Genomic DNA, 17158 nt, shown 5'->3' on the forward strand with positions numbered 1-17158 from the left:
TCGTGATAGTGGGTCTGGCCCGAAACAATAAATTAAGAGATTTAATTCAAATTGAATTGAAGGTTTGAAAAATTCATAATTGAAAATTGACACGCTTAACTTCTATTTAACAAGCATAATTGAAAAGTTCCAGGTTTGTATAGCATTCAAATACAAACCCACGATTACAATTTTGTTTAATATTTAACATTATTTGAAAAGTTACATTAATTTGAAATTTTGACATTAAGTCTATTCTCAGTTTATGCCCTATAGACCTGATCAAGCAATACCGTAAAATATAAGTTTAAAATAATAATCCGCTTCATGAAATCTAAGAGAATATCATAAAATAAACTAGTGCTAATTGTAACGGGAACCGTTACAGATGTTCCCCAAACGCTCCCCAACTCCCTTTTGGTGCCATATTCCCTGTAAGCTTCATTAAAAAAGACAAAATCTATGCATTTCAGACTTTAACAACGTTTTCCCAGAAGGATATCAATTATATTCAAATTTTAGCATCGCATGTAAATGCATGTGCGTTATGACCATATCATCTTGTCTACACTATCTATATATTTTGATATACTATATATTAAAGCATTCAGTCCAAAAGTATTAAAAATCACTCATTTAAGTGTATTTTTAATTTCATCTGTTCCCAATGCACGCACGTGCGTGCACGTGCATGATGACCATACCTTCTTGTAGGAGTTTTTTATATTCATCTATGTTCTAAATCCCATCCTGTTTGGTTGAAAAACAAGGGAGTTATAGCCATTTCAAGTTTCAACCAATCAGATTGCAGCAAACGTGCATCCGCGTGATTTCATGATATTTTTTCTATGTCATATTGTAGGATATCCTAATGCATGACTATGTTTTAAATTTCAAAGCATTTCGTCAAAAAACAAAGGAGATCTATCCATTTAAAGTTTCAGCCAATCAGATTGCAGCACACGTGCATGCGCGTTATTTCTTGAAATGTTTTGTATATCATATTACATGGTATCCTAATGTATGACTATGTTTAAAATTTCAAATTATTTCGTCAAGAAACAAAGGAGATATAGCCTTTTAAAGTTTCAGCCAATCAGATTGCAGCACACGTGCATGCGCGTTATTTCTTGAAATGTTTTTTATATCATATTACAGTATATCCTAATGTATGACTATTTTCTAAATTTCAAAGCATTTCGTCAAGAAACAAAGGAGATATGGCCTTTTAAAGTTTCAGCCAATCAGATTGCAGCACACGTGCATGCGCGTTATTTCTTGAAATGTTTTGTATATCATATTACAGGATATCCTAATGTACGATTATGTTTTAAATTTCAAAGTATTTCGTCAAGAAACAAAGGAGATATAACCTTTTAAAGTTTCAGCCAATCAGATTGCAGCACACGTGCATGCGCGTGATTTCATAATTTTTTTTCCATATCATATTGTAGCATATCCTAATTCATGACTATATGTTAAAATTTCAAAGGATTTCGTCAAAAAACAAAAGAGATATTGAGATTTTTGTTTCAGCCAATCAGAGCAAAGCGCACGTGCATGCACGTGAGTTCCTCCTAATTTGACAGTGTCATATTATTAACACTATTAATATATACTTATGTAATGAGTTTGATAGCATTTCATCAAAAGATGTAAAAGTTATGGCCATCTTAAGTATATCAGTCGTTTCACTCATTGCACGCGCCCGCACGTGCATGCGTGTGCGCGCAAAATGACCTTCGTTCCGCACACCTACACTACACACCTATTAACCCTAAAAAGGTTTTAGCTCAGTTGGGTGAACAGTTTCTGAGAACACTCGCGGACAAAAAAAGTACCGGAGAAGAAATAAGAAGAAAAAAAATAATAATAATAACTAGTGCTAATTGTAACGGGAACCGTTACAGATGTTCCCCAAACGCTCCCCAACTCCCTTCTCGTGCCATATTCCCTGTAAGTTTCATTAAAGAAGGCAAAATCTATACATTTAAGACGTAAACAACGTTTACCCAAAAGTACATCCTAAAGTATGCCTATATTTTAAATTTCATAGCATTTCGTCAAAAAACAGAAAAGATATTGAGATTTTTGTTGCAGCCAATCAGAGCGAAGCGCACGTGCATGCGCGTGAGTTCGTGCTAATTTGACAGTGTCACATTATCTACACTATTAATATATCCTTATTAAATGAGTTTTAAAGTATTTCATCAAAAAATGTTAAAGTTATGGCTATATAAAGTATATCCGTCATTTCACTCATTTCACGCGCCCGCACGTGCATGCGTATGCTCGCAAAATAACCTTCGTGTTGCACACCTACACTACACACCTATTAACCCTAAAAAGGTTTTAGCTCAGTTGGGTGAACAGTTTCTGAGAACACTCGCGGACAAAAAAAGTACCGGAGAACAAAGAAGAAAAAAAAGAATAATAATAATAATAATAATAATAATAAGAAACCGAGTAAAAACAATATGTTCCCAAACTCCGTTTGGGGAACATAACTAGTGCTAATTGTAACGGGAACCGTTACATATGTTCCCCAAACGCTCCCCAACTCCCTTTTGGTGCCATATTCCCTGTAAGCCTTATTAAATAAGACAGCATCTGTACATTTTTGTCTTTAACAACGTTTTCCCAAAAGGATACCAATTATATTCAAATTTTAACATTTCACGCGTGCCCATGTGAATGCACGTGCATAATGATCATATAATCTTGTCTACACTTTCTATATATTTAAATATACTTTTTATTAAAGCATTTAGTCCAAAAGTATTAAAAATCACTCATTCAAGTGTATTTTTAATTTCACTCGTTCCAAATGCACGCACGTGCGTGCACGTGCATGATGACCATACCTTCTTGTTAGAGGCCCTTATATCTATCTATGTTCTAAATCCCATCCTGTTTGGTTGAAAACCAAAGGAGATATAGCCATTTAAAGTTTCAGCCAATCAGATTGCAGCACACGTGCATCCACGTGATTTCAAGAATTTTTTTCTAAATCATATTGTAGAATATCCTAATGCATGACTATGTTTTAAATTTCAAAGCATTTCATCAAAAATCAAAGGAGATATAGCCATTTAAAGTTTCAGCCAATCAGATTGCAGCACACGTGCATCCATGTGATTTCAAGAATTTTTTTCTAAATCATATTGTAGAATATCCTAATGCATGACTATGTTTTAAATTTCAAAGCATTTCATCAAAAATCAAAGGAGATATAGCCATTTAAAGTTTCAGCCAATCAGATTGCAACACACGTGCATGCGCGTGATTTCTTGAAATTTTTTATATATCAAATTGCAGGATGTCCTAATGCATGACTATGTTTTAAATTTCAAAGCATTTCGTCAAAAAACAAAGGAGATATAGCCATTTAAAGTTTCAGCCAATCAGATTGTAGCGCACGTGCATGCGCGTGATTTCATGAAATTTTTCCATATTATATTGTAGGATATCCTAATTCATGGCAATTTTAAAAATTTCAAAGCATTTCGTCGGAAAACAAAAGAGATATTGAGATTTTTGTTTCAGCCAATCAGAGCAAGGCGCACGTGCATGCGCGTGAGTTCGTGCTAATTTGACAGTGTCATATTATTAACACTATTAATATATCCTTATGTAATGAGTTTCAAAGCATTTCATCAAAAAATGTAAAAGTTATAGCTATATTAAGTATATCAGTCAATTCACTCATTTCACGCGCACGCACGTGCAGGCGCATGCGCGCAAAATGACCTTCGTTCCGCACACCTACACTACACACCTATTAACCCTAAAAAGGTTTTAGCTCAGTTGGGTGAACAGTTTCTGAGAACACTCGCGGACAAAAAAGTACCGGAGAACAAATAAGAAAAAAAACTAGATGAGATCTCGTTGCGAGCAACGAGTAGGTCTTCCGTTGAATTTCTCGATAAGATGAGATGTGATTTTTACTGAGATATTCGTTAAAAGAGAATGACATTAAGTTTTCCTTCATTTCTTTTTAAGTTTCTGATTTTTATCACAATATTCTGAACATCTTTTGTTCAATATGGCTTATAAAAATACTCCCTCTTTTCGAGATATAAAGCATCAAAGATGTAGCATTTTGGCACCTTGCAACCACTTATTACGTAACATATGATCAAAACTTTGTAATGTATTGTTGCAAGATGAATATCTTTGCTTCTCATAACGGATATATACTTATAAAAAACATTGATCATGAAAGAGTTGAAGATGAAATACTTTTGACCCCTCTAAGCCCCTAATTTAAGGAGTCAGCCCCTTTTCCTTAAAATCAAATGAAAGGTCTTGTGATTTTGAAGATTTTTTGTTCAACACTTATTCAGAATCTTCTATTCGTTGTGGAGATATGCTAAACAAAAATATTTTTAAGGGTCACTCCTACAAGTCCTCAATGGGGCCGTTTTACACAAATTCAAAGTATGCATATTGCTTAGAACATTATTCTTGCCATCTTTTGTTCAATATTGCTTATCAAAATATTTCCGCTTTTCGAGATATAAAGCTTCAAAGATTTACATTATGGCCCCTTCTGACCCCTAATTACGTAACATATTATCAAAATTTTATCATATATTGTTGCAATTCCTTAAGATAAATACTTTTGCTTTAGTAATGTTTAACAGAATATTTATCATTAGAGAGTTATAGATAAAAGACTTTTGGCCCCTCTGACCCCCAATTTGAGGGGTCAGCCCCATTTTCTTGATATCAAACGAAAGGTCTTGTGATTTCAAAGACTTTTTGTTCTACAACTATTCAGAGATTTCTTTTCGTTTAGGAGATGTGCTTTATATAAATATTTAGGGGCCACCCCTACAAGTCCTTAATGGGGCCATTTTACAAAAATTCAAAGTTTGCATATTGTTTAGACTATTATTCTGACCATCTTTTGTTCAATATTGCTTATCAAATTTTTCCCCCTTTTCGAGATATGAAGCGTCAAAGATTTAGCATTCTGGCCCCTCGTGACCCCTAATTACGTAACATATGACTAAAATATTGTAATATATTGTTGCAAATCATTAATATGAACAACTTTGCTTCTGTAATGTATCACAAAATATTGATCATAAAAGAGTTAAAGATGAAAGACTTCTGGCCCCTCTGAGCCCCTAATTTGAGGAGTCAGCCCCTTTTTCTTGATATCAAACGAAAGGTCTTGTGATTTCAAAGACTTTTTGTTCTACAACTATTCAGAGATTTCTTTTCGTTTAGAAGATATACTTAATATAAATATTTAGGGGCCACCCCTACAAGTCCTTAATGGGGCCATTTTACAGAAATTCAAAGTATGCATATTGTTTAGATCATTATTCTGACCATCTTTTGTTCAATATTGCTTATCAAAATTTTCCCCCTTTTCGAGATATGAAGCGTCCAAGATTTAGCATTCTGGCCCCTCGTGACCCCTAATTACGTAACATATGACCACAATATTGTAATATATTGTTGCAAATCATTAATATGAACAACTTTGCCTCTGTAATGTATCACAAAATATTGATCATTAAAGAGTTAAAGATGAAAGACTTCTGGCCCCTCTGAGCCCCTAATTTGAGGTGCCAGCCCCTTTTTCTTGATATCAAACGAAAGTTCTTGTGATTTCAAAGACTTTTTGTTCTACAACTATTCAGAGATTTCTTTTCGTTTAGAAGATATACTTAATATAAATATTTAGGGGCCACCCCTACAAGTCCTTAATGGGGCCATTTTACAAAAATTCAAAGTATGCATATTGTTTAGATCATTATTCTGACCATCTTTTGTTCAATATTGCTTATCAAAATTGTCCCCCTTTTCGAGATATGAAGCGTCAAAGATTTAGCATTCTGGCCCCTCGTGACCCCTTATTACGTAACATATGACCAAAATATTATAATATATTGTTGCAAATTGTTAATATGAACAACTTTGCTTCTGTAATGTATCACAAAATATTGATCATTAAAGAGTTAAAAATGAAAGACTTTTGGCCCCTCTGAGCCCCTAATTTGATGAGTCAGCTCCATTTTCTTCATATCATGTAATAGTTCTTGTAATTCTGCACAACTTTCGTTCAATATGTCTTAACAAATTATAAAGAGATAAGAATATATGAAACAAAAGGTGTCAAATTTTGTGAGATGTTTCTGAGATATTTTTTCGGGCCCTACCGAGCTCCGGCGCCTTTTGCGCTAGAAAGATTTGGACACCAGCCCGCAACTCTACAATTCTTCCTTTACTTTCACTAAAAATCTTAAGTCAATATCTTAAGTCGTTTCGGAGGAGTTTTCCGGACAAGCCTACCCTCTAAAAATCAGAAAATTCATAATATCTCGAGATCGAAAGTGACGTCATCGCCGAAAAAAATTTCCAATAAGGTTCAAACCTATACCTATCAGATCTGAAAGTTTGATCAAAATCGGATGAGCCACTACCGAGAACTCGCGTGCACAAAATCGGTAAGAATAATAATAATAACTAGATGCGTTCTTGTTGCTAGGGCAACAAGTAGGTCTTCCGACCGACTTTTCTTTAGAGTTCTATGCTGCGTCATCCCATGAAATAGATTTCAGAATGTATTTTTTCGTTTACGTTCATTTACAGTAGTTTCACACCACAGATCGTGATTGTTCCAGGTATTTCACAAAATATCTCCAAATATAGCTTTTAAAAATCTGCAAAATGTTCCACACATGTTATAAAAGAGTGAAAAGTAATTTGCAACTGGAAAAAGACAAAAACAAAGAAAAAATTTGGGGAACGCCCCGAGCGGGATTCGAACCCCCGACAGTAAGACAAAGTTTGGTTCGGTCATATCTTTGCAATAAACGCACGCATGAATAAAATGAAAACATATATAGATATCTTTGAAGACGCTCTACAAACCCTGTAAATCCGAAAGAAAAATATTGAAGAACAAAAAAGTTGAAAAATTGGACTTTTTGAATTCACTTCCGTTTGCGACCGGAAGTAGGAACGACAAAAAATGAAGGACGTTCGGCACATCTACATGTGATGTTCTTTCATGTCCATAAGTTTCAATGTCATATCTTTAGCCGTTTTCGAGAAAAGTAGTGTACAAAAATCCATTTAAAAAATACAAATTTCCCAAAAAATCGCGAACGGAAGAAAATTTTGAAAAAATGAAAAACACGTCTGGAGATATTAACCTGGTGCATCTTTCCTGTAAAAATCTTTGAAATCCGTACAGTCACAGCTGAGATATCGCCATAAAAATGAAAAAAAGAATAATAATAATAATAACTAGAAACTCTTGTTGCTACAGCAACAAAAAAGGTCTTCCGTTCTTCTCTGTTTATCTGTAAGAACGAACCTTTTTCCTATGTTAAAAAATACATATATTTTACATACGATATTTGCTGAGAAAGAAACATAAATAGAAAAAGGGTTTCTCATTCTTGGAACAGGAAAACAAACGACTGGGGGTATATTTTACTAAGACTTTCGATGTTACTTGGGGCATTTTTAGTCTTTAAAACATAATTATGCAAAAAAATTCAAATACCTTATCTGTAAGTGAAATGAATGGGAAACTTGAATGCTCATATTATGTAGTTTTTCTCTCATAACCTTTAACAATTGTATATTTAGTATCGTAGTGTTTTTTTTTTAATTAAAGGATCTGATTCCATTAAACATTAATTGTGAATTTTAACGTTTAAACAGCGTTTTACCATTAGATGTAATGACAGTACCGTTAACAATAACTTAAACAAGATGTGTTTGTGAAACACTGATCCCCGCGTATGGCAACATTGCGAAGGTTAAGCTTTCTCAAATGCAGATCAAATATGTTGGTACCTAAAGTAAGAAATACAGATGTGAAGTATAAAACCCTAGCACCACCTGTTCAAGGGTTATTACCAAGGTTAACATTTTTATAGGTAGGACAAACTCCTGGGTCAAGGTCAAAGGGTCAATGTTGTTGGTTTCTAAAGAAAGGCCTTGTCTCAAAGATTACGTATGAGAAGTATGAAAGTGCTGGCCCCTAGGTACCGTTCAAAAGTTATGGCCAAAATTAAAGTTTTTTTTAAAAAAATCCTCCAAGGTCAAGGTCAAAGGGTCAAGGTTCTTGATATCCAATGAAAGGCCTTGTCACAAGGATTACATACTGAAATATAAAAACTCTAGCCCCTATTGTTAAAAAGTTATGACCAAGATTAAAGTTTGGAAAAAGTAGTTCAAACACCAAGGCCAAAGGGTCAAAGTTTTTGATATCCAATGACAGGTCTTCTCACAAGGATTACATATTTGAAGTATGAAAGCCCTAGCCGCCATTACCGTTTGAAAGTTATGACCAAAATTAAAGTTTTTTCGTAAGAACGGAAATCTCGAAGGTCAATGTCAAAATTCTTGACTTTAAATTAAAGGTGTTGCCAAAAAGAATTCATATTTGAAATGTGAAATTCTTATCATCTACCGATTTAAAATAAGTGCCAAAGTAAAAGTTTTTTAAAGAGAATTTTTGTGTAAAAGTGGGTCAAACTCCAAGATCAAGGTCAAAAGATCAAGGTTCTTGATATCTAATAAAGGGTCTTCTCACAAGGATTACATACGCGAAGTATGAAAGTCCTAGCTATTTCCGGTCAAAGGTTATAGCCAAGGTTAAACTTTTTCATAAGTACAAAAATCTCCAAGGTCAAAGTCAAAAGGTCAAAGTTTTTGGTATCCTGTGAAAATTCTTAAACGAAAAATACATATGTCAAGTATAAAATGCCTGGTATCTACTGTTCAAAGGATATAGCGAGAGTAAAAGTTCAAAATTTTTGTGTAAAAGTGGATCAAACTTCAAGGTCAAAAGGTCGAATCTGGTGGTACCCAAAGAAAGGTATTGTCACAAGGAATACACATGTGAAATATGAATGTCATAGCTCCACTTAATCAGAAGTTATGGGCAAGCTTAACGTTTTTGCGGACAACAGACAGAGAGACAGCTAGGCAGACAGAGAGACAGACAAACAGCTAGACGGACACGACAAAAACTATATATCCCCGAAACTTTGTTTACGGGGGAATAAAAAGATAAAATGGGGAAAATATAAATTATTTACTTTTTTATATAAAAAAAAATAAATACGTTAAAAAATATGAAGAAGAAATAAATTATTTATACCAGAATAATTTTATAAAATACATGAATTAAAAGTGTGGTTTTAAAATGACAGGATTTACACAACTACTTCGGGGGGGGGGGGGGGGGGGGGGGGCTTTCCCCATACTCTATTTGACCATATTTAATTATTTCATCCAAGATGACACTGCTTAAATATAACTTAAGATATACTGAAGTGATAATTGCATGTCTACATTAACATACTATATATGATTAAAAACCTCTAAGGTACGTGACTTTAAAATCATTTTGATATTATGGGCATTATGTTTGTTTGTTTGTTTTTTTAACATCAGTAATTTTCACTGAAATACTAAATCCTTCTTTTTGAGAAAAAATATCTTTCCAAGTAATATCAATTTATATTTTTTTTAAAATTATTTTTAACATTTACGTTATCTCGCGCTATGTTCTGGGACCTTCGGGAGTCGGGCTTCGAAAAGACTAGATTTACCCCTTGCCGAAACAATATGTGACGTCATTGTCATTTCCTTGCTTGGGAGTTGGAGCTGCAGCTGCAGATTGAGACTCGCAGATTATAGACTTATCGAACGTACATATCCTGACAACGTTTTTGGAAGATTTCAAGCAAGTCTTCTTAGATCTTTAAAGACACAACATTTTTATTAATTCCAACTTGCTGCTCGAGCCTGCTGAAAGAGATTTAAGGTAAGTACTTTTGGTTAAAAAAAAGTTCCTTTCGTCAAAGATGGCGGCCAAGGGAGATTAGTTATAGATTATTTCTTGATTTATAAGACATTGTGACAAACGCATGAAAATTGATGTTGCCGCCAATTAATGGAAATAAATATCATTATTTTTTTTTATTTAGACTATTCCAATTTTTTCTCTTTGTGTAGCATCCATCCCAAAGTTGAAAACCTATCTTTCTAACCAACCAAAAGGGAAATAAAACGAATTTTATGTGCAGTTATAAATTTTCTCAGTCATTTGAGAATTTTCCTTTCATTATTATTAACTTAAACTACTAATTAATTGGATATATTGAAAAAGAAAATGGTATAACTGCACTCCATCATTTTAGAAAAGAGGGATGCTGATCCAAAAAGAGTAAAACATGTTTCGAAGATTTGCATTTGTCAATTTTAATTTGCGTTTGTTTTTAATTTCAAAACTTTTAAACCATTTGTTTGTGGATGCTTAACATAGAAAAACTTGGCCTTGGACCTACCTTGAAGCAGCTAATGATAAAATACTGCTTAATGAGAGTGTAGACAAATCATAAAGCATTGCATTGCAATGCTTAGTGCTATAAATCATTGCATTCATAGTTGACATTCTCAACTGCATATGCCATAGGCTTTGGAACCAGAAGGGCTAAGGTGCTTCAGCTTGAAAATTGGGGATTACTTTTTTTTAATTGGTTTAGCCCCCCACTTTGCTTCCAATGCCTATGTATGCCAAATCATTGCTAAATGAAAGAATGATATTATTAAGTGGTTGAGAATGGGAACTATTAATTTATGCAATAATTAATGACATTGAGCGTTGCAATGCTTAATGATATATTTATCATCATGTAGCATTTTATCATTATCGGTTGGTACAATGCTTGTAATTCATGTATTCTTAAATTTAGTCTTGAGTCATTTTTTGTGAAACTAACTTGTGTAAAAGGAGGTCTTTTTTCTTTTAAAGTCGTAGAGTGCAATCAACACCTATTAATCAAGCAGAGTGATCGCCCAGATTGAATGCAGTTGTCAGATTTCATAGTCCTGTATTTATAACTAAGAAATAACTATACTACTTTATATGCATATAGACATGTCTTTGGCCTTTAATGCCTCAAAATCAAATATCAATGCAAGATGTACTAATCTAAATTAGAGTTGAAATGATACAGCGACATATAGATCATACTGATCATGTGTAAGACTGCTACAGTTCCATTTTAGTCTAAATTGGAGTTGAAATGATACAGCGGTATATCGATCATATTGATCGTGTGTAAGACAGTTCCATTAACTTCAAGGTTGGTTCTAAATTTAATGTAGTGTTGAATAATAGGGAAAATTTCACAATCGATAATCGGTCAAAATCGGAGAAGCTTAATAGATCAATGATAGACTTAATTGGTAATTAAAATTTCAAATACAAAATTCCATTTCTTTATAGCATTTATCATTTATGGAACAAACTAGAAATAAAATTTTATCAAGTTTATTCTAAAGACAACTTTTTGTTGTATAAGTAACAAAGAAACAGAAAAATTTTTTTTTACATATTTGCTCATACTTGCAATGTAGCAAATCTGAGCTGAGAATACAGTCTATGCGAAAGTCATCCGACCGTTGGTTTTTACCGGTAAAATTTAAGTCGGGTCGGTAAAAAATTTCAGTATACAGGACCAAATGTCCGGTAAAAAATAAGGTCAAATAAATCTAAATTAAGATATACAAATGGTCCATTTCCCCACAAATATCCTTTATTTGACCAATTTAGCAGTAATACCTGATTAATTTTTATGTTTAACAACCATGTCATGATCGTTTTAATTCTAACTCGAATTAATTTTTATGTATAACAACCATGTCATGATCGTTTTTATTCTAACTCGAATTTCCTCTGTCAAAGGTTAGAGATCCTTAGACAGCTCATACAGTTTTGTTGGAAAAATATTTAGATAGCTCATTCGTAGATTCTATTGGGAATTTTTTTTCAAATGATCATTGAACTTGAGTAACCATAATGAGTTGTTTCAGGAAAAATAAATATGCATTGAAAGTGCATATTAAATTTAAGAGAATATTATGAAGGTAAATGCATGCAATTGTATAAATAGATACCTTTTACAAAGGAAAATTATAAATAGTTAACTTGTCTATTTAACTCTGAATTTATTTAAAGTAATATACGCCGTATGGATGCCGATTTGTATGTGAAACAAAATGATTAAATGATTTGAAACACATAAAGTGTAATGAAAAAATAATATTTCCACAAAATTTAACTATAAAACTCGTTGTAATAACAGAACAATAAAGTAATATCTGCAATCAAGAATTCAGTCTTTTCATGAATATTGATAAAGGAAGTGCGTAAACAGTAGGTCTAAATATAGACACGTATGTCCAAGGGAAATTATAGACAACGAGGCACGTTGCATTTTGACAACGATTATTAATAAAAGGTTAATATGCGTAATAACAGAGTATAGATGGTTGATACTGATTACATTTAAAGATAAGTTATATTAATAGTAACACGCCATCCATGTCAAAAGTGAGTTGTATCTCAAAGGGCTTACCTCGTTTTCTTGACGCCGTGTTTGTTTATCAATCTAAAAGTAGCGACGGCGTCACGTGGTGGATTTACTTAAAAATAGACATTATTCTCCTTGCAGGATAATAAATAATTATAATTTGATAACTTTATAGCGAATTTATTTAAATGGTGTAATTTACAGCATTTTTGTAACTTTTATTGGTAAACAAAATATATAAATTTCCAGCCGTATTTTAAAATGGCGCACGTTATAGCGTATATTACTTTAAGGTTAAATTTCACAGTGAGAATTAACCCCATCCCACCCACCCTCTCAATCTCAGTTTCATTATCGTGTATGGATTTAAAGGAAAAAAAGTCTGTCTGGTAAGAAATTGCTTGGTCTGGTGAAAATTTTATTTTTACCAGACATTTTGTCCTGTAAAAATTTTTAACTTTCTCGTAGACTGGAATATAAAAGGATTTGTACTTGAAATAACTTCCAAATTAATCAAAACAAACCTTTTTAGCTCACCTGAGCCGAAGGCTCAAGTGAGCTTTTCTGATCACATTTTGTCCATCGTCCGTCCGGACGTCTGTCTAGCTGTCCGTCCGTCTGTAAACTTTTCACATTTTCGACTTCTTCTCAAGAACCAATGGGCCAATTTTAACCAAACTTGGTACAAAGCATCCTTGCGTAAAGGGGGGTTTAAATTGTTAAAATGAGGGGCCAAGTCACCTCACAAGGGGAGATAATCAAGAAAAGACAAAAATAGGGTGGGGTCACTAAAAAATCTTCTTCTCAAGAACCACCGGGCCAAGAAAGCTGAAACTTATGTGGAAGCATCCTTGGGTAGTGTAGATATTAAATTGTTAAAATCATGACCCCCGGGGTAGGGCAGGGCCACAATAGGGAATCCAAGTTTTACATAGAAATATATAGAACAAATCTTTAAAAATCTTCTTCTCAAGAACCACTGGGCCAGGAAAGCTGAAACTTATGTAGAAGTATCCTTGAGTAGTGTAGATAATAAATTATTAAAATCATGACCCCCGGGGGTAGGGCGGGGCCACAATAGGGAATCCAAGTTTTACATAGAAATATATAGAGAAAATCTTTAAAAATCTTCTTCTCAAAAACCACTGGGCCAGGAAAACTGAAACTTATGTGGAAGCATCCTTGGGTAGTGTAGATATTAAATTGTTAAAATCATGACCCCCGGGGTAGGGCAGGGCCACAATAGGGAATCCAAGTTTTACATAGAAATATATAGAGCAAATCTTTAAAAAATCTTCTTCTCAAGAACCACTAGGCCAGGAAAGCTGAAACTTATGTGGAAGCATCCTTGGGTAGTGTAAATATTAAATTGTTAAAATCATGACCCCCCGGGGATAGGGCGGGGCCACAATAGGGAATCCAAGTCTTACATAGAAATATATAGAGCAAATCTTAAAAAATCTTCTTCTCAAGAACCACTGGGCCAGGAAAGCTGAAACTTACTTGGAAGCATCCTTGGGTAGTGTAGATCTTAAATTGTTAAAATCATGACCCCCGGGGATAGGGCGGGGCCACAATAGGGAATCCAATTTTTACATAGAAATATATAGAGAAAATCTTTAAAAATCTTCTTCTCAAGAACCACTTGGTCAAGAAAGCTGAAACTTAATTATGTGGAAGCATCCTTGGGTAGTGTAGATATTAAATTGTTAAAATCATGACCCCCGGGGGTAGGGCGGGGCCACAATGGGGAATCAAACTTTTACATAGAAATATATAGGAAAAATCTTTAGAAATCTTCTTCTCAAGAACCACTGGGTCAGCAAAGCTGAAACTTATATGGAAGCATCCTAGGGTAGTGTAGATTCTATAGTTTTAAAATCATAAAAGGGAAGGGTGTAGTGGGGCATGATAGGACTACAGCAAGAGGGGGAATCTGGTAAAGAACTGTATCACCCAAGTTACTCAGGTGAGCGATGTGGCCCATGGGCCTCTTGTTGAGATTGCTTATGCCTTTTATCCCCAAAAATAATCCCGAAAATCCAATTAATGTTCTCAAGGTTTTTTTCTCTCTTCAAATTGACCTGCCATGTTTACATTCGGATTTCTCTAGATTGTCCTTAGTAAATGCACTGATTATGAGTTATTGCCTGTGTTTCTTTTGCTACATTACGAATACATGGAACAAATTCTATCGTTAAACCGGGTCCGTAGGACAATATTTAATATTTTAAGGATAGAACATTCTATCTATGCATTCCCTGGATATGGGTAAATTTCTACTTGATTGTTGTTAAGTTCATCTTCGGACGCCATTTTTGTTGACATCCTTTTGTTTTACTTAATGCATACATATTTGTTTCGTTTACATCGTACAAGTTTATTTTGGTCGAGATTATTTTGGCGACAATCGATTATGAAAAATGTAATAGATAATCGGAATTGAACACCCAAAAACGATCGAAAATCGATCGTCAGCGACAATTGTTTCATCACTAAAATTTATTTGGTTCAATTTCGGGTTTTTCAGTTTGGTATAATAATACTAAGAAAAAAAACCTCGTGGTTTGAATAATTTTCAAAAAAAAAATTTATCAACCTGCAACATTATGACTTGTTTGAAGGAGTTACCAGACTAGAAAAAGAACTGAACCAAACAATTCAAATTGCATAATAATAGTAATAGAAAAAGAGAACCAAACTCCACCTCAATTAATAGTTCCGCTGATTCCTGTTTTAACAGCCCTAATCCTGTGTGTCAACCATATGCATATCGTATCATCATTCTTGAATCATGATAAGGCCAGATGAAATTAAATCTTTAGATTCTCATCCCCGCCTGCCCCTCTCAAAATGTCCCGCCCCAGTGTTTATTATTTTGATTTTTGGGTGTTAATAAAAGTGTTTTCATGTATTTTATTCAGCAAGAATTTGGGTCAAAGTTTAAGAATTATCTTAAGTCTGTATTAAAAGTAACATGCCACTATTTATAGCAAAAAAAACAGGTGAAAATTGGAGAAAAATCAGCAATAAAAGCAGTTTAAATATGTAAGGAAAAGATAATTTGTCAGTAAAGAGAAGGCAGAGAAGAAAAAAAAAAGCATAAACACATCTAGATACTATCACTGGCTTGAGCAAGTTTTTAGAGATACTTTAACTAAGTAAAAATAGATGAGGAAAATGACACCTGGTCAAGTTTTAACGATCTCCAGCTGTGTGTGATTTTGCTTTGAAAATAAAAATTGTAGGCAGACTTTAGAGAATTTTAAGTGCAGTGTTCGAAATTAGCGTTGGTCCGTCGGTCCTGCGCCGACGTACAAACGGAAGGACTCATGTATAGTATGACTAAATGGGTCCTTGAAATGATTTTGGGCCGATGATTATTTGCCAAGAAAGAAAGCCCAAAAAATATGTTTCTCTCCTATAACGCGATCGACACATTCAAATTGCTACCATATCTGTACCGGTTTCAATCAGCTGATGCAGTTTTTATGAAGAATGTTAATTGTAGCGTTGGTTGTAATATAAATATGTCATCCTAGTCAGCCTTCATTTAAATATGAAGAGGAATGATCATTTTTATATCATCTAGCATTTCCTCCCCCAATTTGTTTAGCTTCGTTTTCTATCGTAAGACAGCCATTTCGGGTGTCTACTGTAAATATCCCACCTGGTTATTTCAGTCCTGCGATGTTTGGCCCTGTGTAATTTGGTATTTAGGGAAAGTGAAAATTAATGTTTTAAATGGAAACTTTATTATGCCTCAATATGTGAGATCGTACTTTAGGCAAAAAAAAAAAATAATAAAAAATACAGACAGACCCTGTTTCTTGGGGAATGTTACAAGAAACAAAAAGTATGTTACAGTAATATTAACATTTTTTTTGTATAGTTAAATAACATTATTTTTTTTATATTGGAAAGGAATCGATAAACTTACCAAGATTGTCAATTTATGTTAGATTATCAAATTATTTCCCAAAATATTTGATGGTATTATTTTTGGGCCTATGCTGCCTTGGAAGGACTTGTGAAGACCCTTTATCAGTGGGTCCTTTGGACCCACAGAAAATAATTCCGAATTTCGAACACTGTTTAAGTGCCAAGGAAACGTTAAATCTTAAGACTGTGTTCAGGCCTGGGTTTTTCAGTAGAATATTTTTATTAGAATATTTTATAGATTTTGCAATTATGACCAATATTAATGTCAAATATGTCAAGTCTCAAGAACGATCAAATTTTTGAGGAAAGTTGGAAATCTATGATATTTTACAGAAAAAAAGAGGGTTTTGTTGGTAAAACTAAAAGGTAATCGGGGAAAGGCCGATGAGAAGTCATGCATACACAATTAGTTGGTGTGTGCTGTTTATGTCTACTTGAAAATTTATTAATTGAATATAAATGATTATTTTTTTAAAGCAAGAATCTCCTGTTTAATATTTAAAAGAATATAAAAGAATAAAATTTTTAGGGCCTCGCTTGGTGGGCGCCCTATAGTGATCAGTCCCTCCGTCCAAGATCTCTTGTCCAGAGCATATCTTCTCTCTCCTTGGCCCAATATGGCTCATACTTCACCAACAGAGTGCCTTTGGGTAACCGGTGTGCAGTGACCTTGAACCATGTTTCTAGGTCAATGGTCTAGGTCAAAGCAGAATTATATGAAAAAATCCTTGTCCGGAGTATATCTTTTCTCTCCTTTGCCTAATCTGGCTCATACTTTACCCACAGAGTGCCTTTTGGTAGCCAGTGTGCAGTGACCTTGAACCATGTCTCTAGGTCAGAGGTCAAGGTCATAGCAGAATTTTATGAAAAATCCT

The 17158-nt window shown here is 33.9% G+C and overlaps 1 long non-coding RNA gene across 1 annotated transcript in view; it reads left to right on the plus strand.

Annotated features, from left to right (window-relative positions):
- Positions 1-9627: 9627 nt before the first annotated feature.
- The window catches only part of LOC134233566 (uncharacterized), a 31086-nt gene continuing 23555 nt past the window's right edge, over positions 9628-17158 (plus strand). Inside the window, exon 1 of the long non-coding RNA XR_009985029.1 lies at positions 9628-9787. This is a non-coding gene — a long non-coding RNA (uncharacterized LOC134233566). The remainder of the gene's footprint in view (positions 9788-17158) is intronic.

Source organism: Saccostrea cucullata, unplaced genomic scaffold (genome assembly GCF_032062105.1).
Source record: "Saccostrea cucullata isolate Sc308-1 unplaced genomic scaffold, CSIRO_AGI_Scuc_v1 ctg3310, whole genome shotgun sequence".
Lineage (NCBI taxonomy): Eukaryota > Metazoa > Mollusca > Bivalvia > Ostreida > Ostreidae > Saccostrea > Saccostrea cuccullata.